This window comes from Eulemur rufifrons, chromosome 6, assembly GCF_041146395.1.
Source record: "Eulemur rufifrons isolate Redbay chromosome 6, OSU_ERuf_1, whole genome shotgun sequence".
Taxonomy (NCBI): Eukaryota; Metazoa; Chordata; class Mammalia; order Primates; family Lemuridae; genus Eulemur; species Eulemur rufifrons.
The window spans coordinates 6,421,033-6,428,114 of NC_090988.1; the positions used below are offsets into that span (position 1 = coordinate 6,421,033).

The 7,082-nt window shown below is 47.4% G+C and overlaps 1 pseudogene; it reads left to right on the plus strand.

Moving 5' to 3' along the window:
• Positions 1-2,902: 2,902 nt before the first annotated feature.
• Positions 2,903-6,076, plus strand: LOC138383639 (large ribosomal subunit protein eL38 pseudogene; annotated as a pseudogene).
• The last annotated feature ends 1,006 nt before the right edge of the window (positions 6,077-7,082 follow it).

The following is a 7,082-nucleotide window of genomic DNA, read 5'->3' on the forward strand; positions in this document are numbered from 1 at the left end:
CGCGTGTACCCTGCAGAATGGCTCAGAGTCTGCAGAGCCATCGAGGGTGCCACTCTGTCAGGAATCCTGCCTGTGCCTTTGGCTCATGATGCTGATTGAAGTATGTGGCATATGTCCCCTATATATAGACACGCACATATCTATACGCGGCTGTGTAGCTGCAGATAGGCACACTGACACCCCCACAACGTGGATCTGTGCAAATTTTTTTTTCTTGACTCTTTCCTCCAACCCAATGATTTTCTAACGATCTGTTACCCATCTAAGACAGATTGCTTTTCATGGTTCAGCGGTCCCAGCACAGACATTCATTTTAATCAATAGAGCAGTCAAAAGAAAGAATAGATTTACTTGTTTTTTTTCTTTTTTTACGTTTAATTGGAAATTTTCAAGTGATTACCAACTTGCATCAGTCTCAAAGTTTAGGAAGCACTGGTAGTCAAGCACACGGGACTGGTGTCAGTGCAGAATTATCAACATGCAGGCTTTGGGTCCACAGAGTCTGGGCTTGGGTGGAGCATTGCAGACTGTGTCTGTGCAATAACCCAGTTCCCCTCTTCTCTCTCCCACCATCATCACCAACACCTTGCACCCAGGCATGTCTAGGACCCAGCGCCTCTCCTTCACCTCACAGCCAACACCTTAGCTCAAGTCTGACATCATCATTCCCTTGTGCTGCTGCACATCTGGGCTCCCTGCCTTCAGCTCTTCTTCCAACTGTTCTTTGAATTAGCTTTCTAAAGAAAATTATCGCCATGCCACTTCCTTACTCAAAAGCCTTGCTCAAAAGCCAACTCTCCACTGCCATGTAACCTTGAGCTTGTCACTTAAACTCTCTGGCATCAGTTTTCTTAACTGTAAAATGGGAATAAGAAGTCCAGATGCCCTAGCATAGCAGTCAGAGTTCTCACCCTGTACTGAATATACTAGTCTCTGAACACGCTATGCCTTTGATATAACCCTGTCTCTACGGCAAACTTGTACTCTTCCTTCAAGACCCAGGCCAGATGCCTCCTCTTCTGTGAAGCAATCATTCTTAGGAAAATTAAGTGTCTCCCAGTTCTGGGATGCCCCTGAGTGTTTATTGGCCATTGCTTGATGACAACACTGACGGTTGGGATCGCCCAGGGTGTGGGCTCCATTATGGCAAAGGTATGTCTCACCTTCCTGTCCACCGCAGCACCTAGCACAGCGCCCGGCACGGAGTCCAGCAAAGCACGTGAACGAGTGAGCAGAGCACAGGGCTTGGAAAGAGTCTGGGTCATACAGTGATGTCTGGAAACTGGTCCTCTTTGTGTCAAATTCTGACTCTGCTAGGAAATTTAGAGGAAAGTTTTCTATGCCCTCCTAGATCCCTGAAGAGAGAAAACCATTTTGGGGGCCAATCTTGAGTGGCTTTGAAACACGCCTGTATTCTCCTTTGATGCACTTAAAATGTAGAGATCATTTCCTTCCACAATATTTTTCCGTACAGCATATCTTGTATTTTGCTAGCAGGACTATAATAATCTTATGGGATGCATATAATCACTGTCCTTTCACAGGCAGAGAAACTGAGGCCTTAGAGCGGAGGCTTCTCAAGTATATTTGCATGAAATATCACTCGGGAGAGCCTTAAAAACTCCTGCCACCCAGACCAATTATATCAGAATGCTGGGGGTGGGCCCAGGCATCAGTTTTGCCAAAGCTCCCCACGCGACTCCAATTTACAGCCAAGTTGAGAACAAACACCACCCCGGAGAATTTAGATTCCATATCCATGGTGACTGTGAGTGGTGGATTCAGTGCTGGAACCCCAGTCTCTGGCTCATGCTGGGCCTGCTTCCGGGACCCACACCTTCTCTGCGTTACGACCTCATGCCCGTTACACGAAATTAAGCTCCATCCCAGAGGGCCTGCTTCCTCTGCCGTGACAGAGGTGGGTTTTCTGGTCTCTTTTTCCTCATCTGTAAACTAGGGGCACTAATAATTCTTCTCTAATAAAGCTTCTGTTTGAATCCAATGAGATGAAACTCTATAGGTGGGGCAATTTTTAAACTAGAGGGCTATGCGATATTATAAAGTTAAGAAACAATAATTCCCATCATGAAAATAGATCCTTGCGAGTAGGCTGGCTTGCTACAGAAGACGTGGTGTGAGCCTGAGGCTGAGAAGCTTGAGCTCTGGGGGGACGGAGGCAGCGCCCCCTCCACGGCAGCGTCTGGTATGGGAACTTGCAGCAGCAAGTATTCAGAGCTGTCCTCGGAGTCTCACCTTGGGCAGGGTATCTTCTTAGTATGTTGTTCTAGTCAGCTTTCTGCCTCCAAGGGTATGGTAATTTGCCTACCCCCTGAAAAGAGACCAAACGCAGACTGAGTATTCTGTAGGCAAAATCATACTTAGAGTGTCTCAGGTTATCAGAGTAAGTGGTAGTTGTCTGATTATAAAGTGGGAAGATATTATTCAGACATGGATGTATCTGTAATCAGCAATGATGAAAAAGGAGGTGTACAGGAAGTGAATGGTAATTAAAGGGGATTTAGGGGACATTTTTGCTTGGGTGTATTGAGTCTTATGCCTAGAGAATGACCCATTGCCTATAATTTTCAGGGCCCCATTAGCATTGCAATGCTCATAAAGTTTGGGAATATGGATGCATGCATTCTATTTTTGGAAGGATTCAAACAGCATCATTCTTGAAAAGATCTAATAAGTTTGGTTTCTGATCAATACAAATACAGAATAAAAATCTGATCTTCGCCAGTAGCTGCGGAGGATAATTAGGCTAAAGCCTGCTCACTCATGTTCAGGAGAGTTATTCTGAGGAGTCTAAGACCAAAAGGATTTGGAGACAAAGAATTATACTTCCAAGGGAAGGAAGACAAGTAATTTGAGCTGGTTGTGGGGCCATCGAACCGGGAACATGGAGAACCTGATTCGATTTCTCATCTGCCAGCTGGCTGACTTGTAAGGTCATCTTTTTGTTTTTAGGCTTATTTAGCTCTTAGCTACTGGACAGGTGTAGATTGAGGATCAGGTAAGCAAGTGTTAGCTGACTCTTTCCAACTCTGATACTTAAAATTTAACACATTCGTATGTTTGATAGCTTGTAAAAGAACTCGGCTTTCCTAACCTCAGACTGCTGATGCTAGTGTTTCCCCAAAAGAACCCTCTCAGGGTTCATGGGGTTCTGTGAGGGAACATGGCTACAGTGTAGACAGCTGACATGCCCTGGCACAGACAGCCTCCTTTGACACTCCAGCGACGGCGAGACCACTTGCTTTTGTGCTTGTGTATAACCTGACCTCATGAACTGAAACTGTGTAAAGACCCTCTCCCAAATTATGCAAACTTCTTTTTCAGTGGGAGCAAAGCAGAGACAACCTTGTTTCATATGCAAATTGTAGGAAATGTTCCACCTGTCCCTGTGGTTTCCCTTGACTTAGAAACTATCATTCATAGCCCCACTGCCATCTGGGGGGGACATTCACAAACCCTCCTCGTCCCTTTAAATGGATGTTTAATAAGCTTGGAAATAGGATTGCCTCCAAGAAAGCCAACATCGGAGAATTAGAGCCTGTTCCCTTAGATGAATATGCAACTTTAAAATAGTCCAAGAAGACCCCTGCAATCCCTGCTAAATGAGATTTGATTTCTCTTTAAGCTGTTTTTAATAGCTGGAATTACAGAACATTGCTGTTTACCAGCTAATAGGTTTGTGAGCAAGTGGCTGGTTTTGTGCTCACAGTGATAGGATTTCACCTGTATTCACACAGCCACGCCCCGGGTTGGCAGGTCTCTCCGCAAACGGAAGCCAAGCGTGTTGCTCGCCGGAGTGTCCCTGCCTTCTGCTTGCCACTTCCACTTCCTTCTTCCCTGTCACATCTCTGTCCCTGTCTCTGCATCTTTCCCTTATTTCTCAATATATTTATTTTGTTGTTTTGGGGAGTTGGGGGAGCAAAGGAATTGTCCCCAGATTCTGCCTCGGGTCTGTGTGTTTTGGAAGCAGGAAATGAGGGAAATGGAAGAACCCTAGACAGCCTGGCTCTGACAGTCAGTGGAGAGAAATGCAGGCCCGAGGCAGGCCAAACGTTGGTGGCCTTCAAGAGACCAAGTCTTCCTTTGCGCATTTTGTTCTGTGACTGGATCCGGGATCACAGACACGCGCATGTCCGTGAGGGAGAGGCGGCTGGGAGGTTTGTGTCAAACAGGAAGGGGCCATCTGCTCTTTAAACCTGTGTCGTCTGCCCAAAAACATGAACGACAATTAGCTACAATGGTTAATATTAGCCATAATCAGGGTTAGTACTATTTTTGAGCACTAACAATGTGTCAGACCCTGAATTTTATGTGCGTCTTGTCGTTTATTCCTCTCCACTGCTTTTGGATGTGATGTAATCATTCCCGTTTTACAGACAGGGTGCCCGAACAACCTTATCACCTTGAGGCTTATGGCAGAGCCGGCAAAGGGCTGAGCAGGATTCGAACCCAGGGCTGCCTGACTCCAAATGAGATGCTGGTAAGCCCGCCCACGGCAAACCCGCGCACAGCCCTGCCTGCCGGGAGCTCCTCTGAGCACTCCGCCTTATTCACTCATCCAGTCTTCTCAGCCGCCCTGTGAGGGAGGTATTTTAAGATTTCCCACTTTCCAGCTGAAGAAATGGAGGTCCAAGAGGTGATGTACCCTGCCCAAGCCACACAGCCCCGGCCGGACAGGAGGTGGGGCAGGCGCTCCAGGGTCTGAGTGCTGAAACCACGAGGCCGCACGGCTCCCATTCCCTAAGCTCTGGAGACAGCATCTGTTTGAATCCACAAGATTCCAGTCCCTGCCACACTCCTCTCTGTCAGGGAGACAACTGGAAACACCACTGCCACCTTCGGCTTGAGTGGGTGGGCAAGGGGCTTGCAAAGGGGCCGTCCACTCCCCTTTCTGGGTGTCTTTCTGATTTGATTTTGAAACCCCTGTCTTTAAACAAAAGCTGCTAAGAGTGGGGTGTCCTCTTGATAACTGCAGTCATTGGCAGAGCCCTGTACTGCCCAGGGTGGGTTGTCCTGGGCCTGGTGCCCGTCTGAGGATGGCCGTGGTCCCTGTGCTGGAGGGCAGAGGGAGCAGAGAGACTGTGTGGGGAAAGGAGCCCTGTAAACCAGCAATGGACCCTCACATCTGTCCATCCCTCCAACCGATACGAACAGACTCCTCGTCTCCTGCATCAAGGGTGCTACGTTACGGGCAGGTATGTGGTGTAGTCCAGCAGAGATCCACAGAGTAAGTGGCTTTCCTAGGAGAGGGGGTTAGAAAAGCCTTCATACAAGGATTTGTGATCTTCTGGCCTCTTCTGGAAAAGGGAGAAGGCAAAAGGGGCTCATGAATATTTAGAAATTACCTGGAACCACCCTGTGACCTGGAGTGGTGGTGTCCTTTCTCGTTTGATTCTGCTGGTGCTGACGTCACTCCTCACAGCCCACCCATCAAGCCAGGCTCCTCTGTCCCTTCACTCACCTTGTCAAGTTCTCCTCCCTCATTCGCAGTGAGTTGTGGGAACATGAGAAATAACAGATCCTGCAAACAGTGCGGGAGCATATTAATAAATCATTTTAAAGTATTAAAATTGATATTGGGTTTTTATGCAATATTTTATCATTTATAATTTATTAAGCACGTTATTTGTCACCTGGTTAAGCAAGAACAACCAATATTTCATTGGAGGTCTGACTGCTCAAAGTCCTTACCCAACATGGAATGGAAGAGACAGGGTCTTCCCGAGGAGAGTGGTGGGATGCCACCTGCAGGGTGGCTGGTGGGGTGACCTCGTGGTTTCTTAGTTCACAGATCGTGAAGACAGTCCAGGTCTCTCAGGGGGTACACAGGCTGCGCCCTCTCCCTGTGCCTTGAAACATTGAGGAAATCAAGGACTTTCTGCTCACGGCCAGGAGGAAGGATGTCAAATCTTCCAAGATTGAGAAAAATAAGAATAACGTGAAGTTTAAAGTTAAATGCAGCAGACACCTTTACACCTTGGTCATCACAGACAAAGAGAAGGCAGGGAAACTAAAGCAGTCCCTGCCCCCTGGCTGGGCAGTGAAGGAGCTGAAATGAACCAGACATGCTGATATGAATTGTATTAAAATTTCAAAAACAAAAACAAAACCAACAATGAAAATAAACAAACAAAGACAGTCCAAAGCTGTCCGAATGCCCAGGATAGACAGAGGCATGAAAAGTGCACACGCTTCCCCTCCTTCATGTGTCTCCCTTCTCCTGGGGCAAGAAAGGGGGTGGGCAACTCGCATTTCCGCTGTCCAGTCCCTCCTGTGCTCCCTGAGTATTTATGGAGCACCTACTGTGTGCCAGGCACCGCTGGAAGCAATTGTGATTTATCAGTAAACAAAACAAACAATTGTGATATATCAGTAAACAAAACAAACCGTGATCCCTGCCCTTGTGGAGCTTATCTGCTAGCAGGAGGAAAGAGATAATAGAAAATAAACGCAATGAATCCATAAATGTGAGAGCAGATGAGCAGGTGATAAGTGCTGTGTCCTAGCTGGAGCTGCTATAACAAATTACCATAGACTGGGTGGCCTAAACAACAGACATTTATTTCTCACAGTTCTGGAAGCTGGGAAGTCCAAGATCAAGGTGTCGGCAGATCCGGTGTCTAGTGAGGGCCTGCTTCCTGGTTTGCAGATGGCCGTCTTCTCCGTGTGTCCTCACATGGAAGAGAGAGGAAGAGGAGGGGGGAGAGAAGGGGAGAGGTGAACTCGAAGCTCTCTCCTGTCTCTTCTTACAAGGACACTAATGCCATTCATGAGGGCTCCACCCTCGTGACCTGATTCCTTCCCAAAGACCCCTCCTGCAAATACTATCACATTAGGCGTTAGCACTTCAACCTATGCATGTTGACTGAGAGGACAAAACCATCCAGTCCATACCGTGTTACATAGTGAAAAGGAGGGGAAAAGAGAGGCAGAGCATGTGGGGTGGGTTGACTGACAGCCTTGTGTCAAGCAGCAATGCTATTTGCTACGGACCTTGTTCCTGTATTTTCCTGGCTGAATGGCATTCGCATCCCGATGGACTGGGGCCACGTGTATAGTCCCAG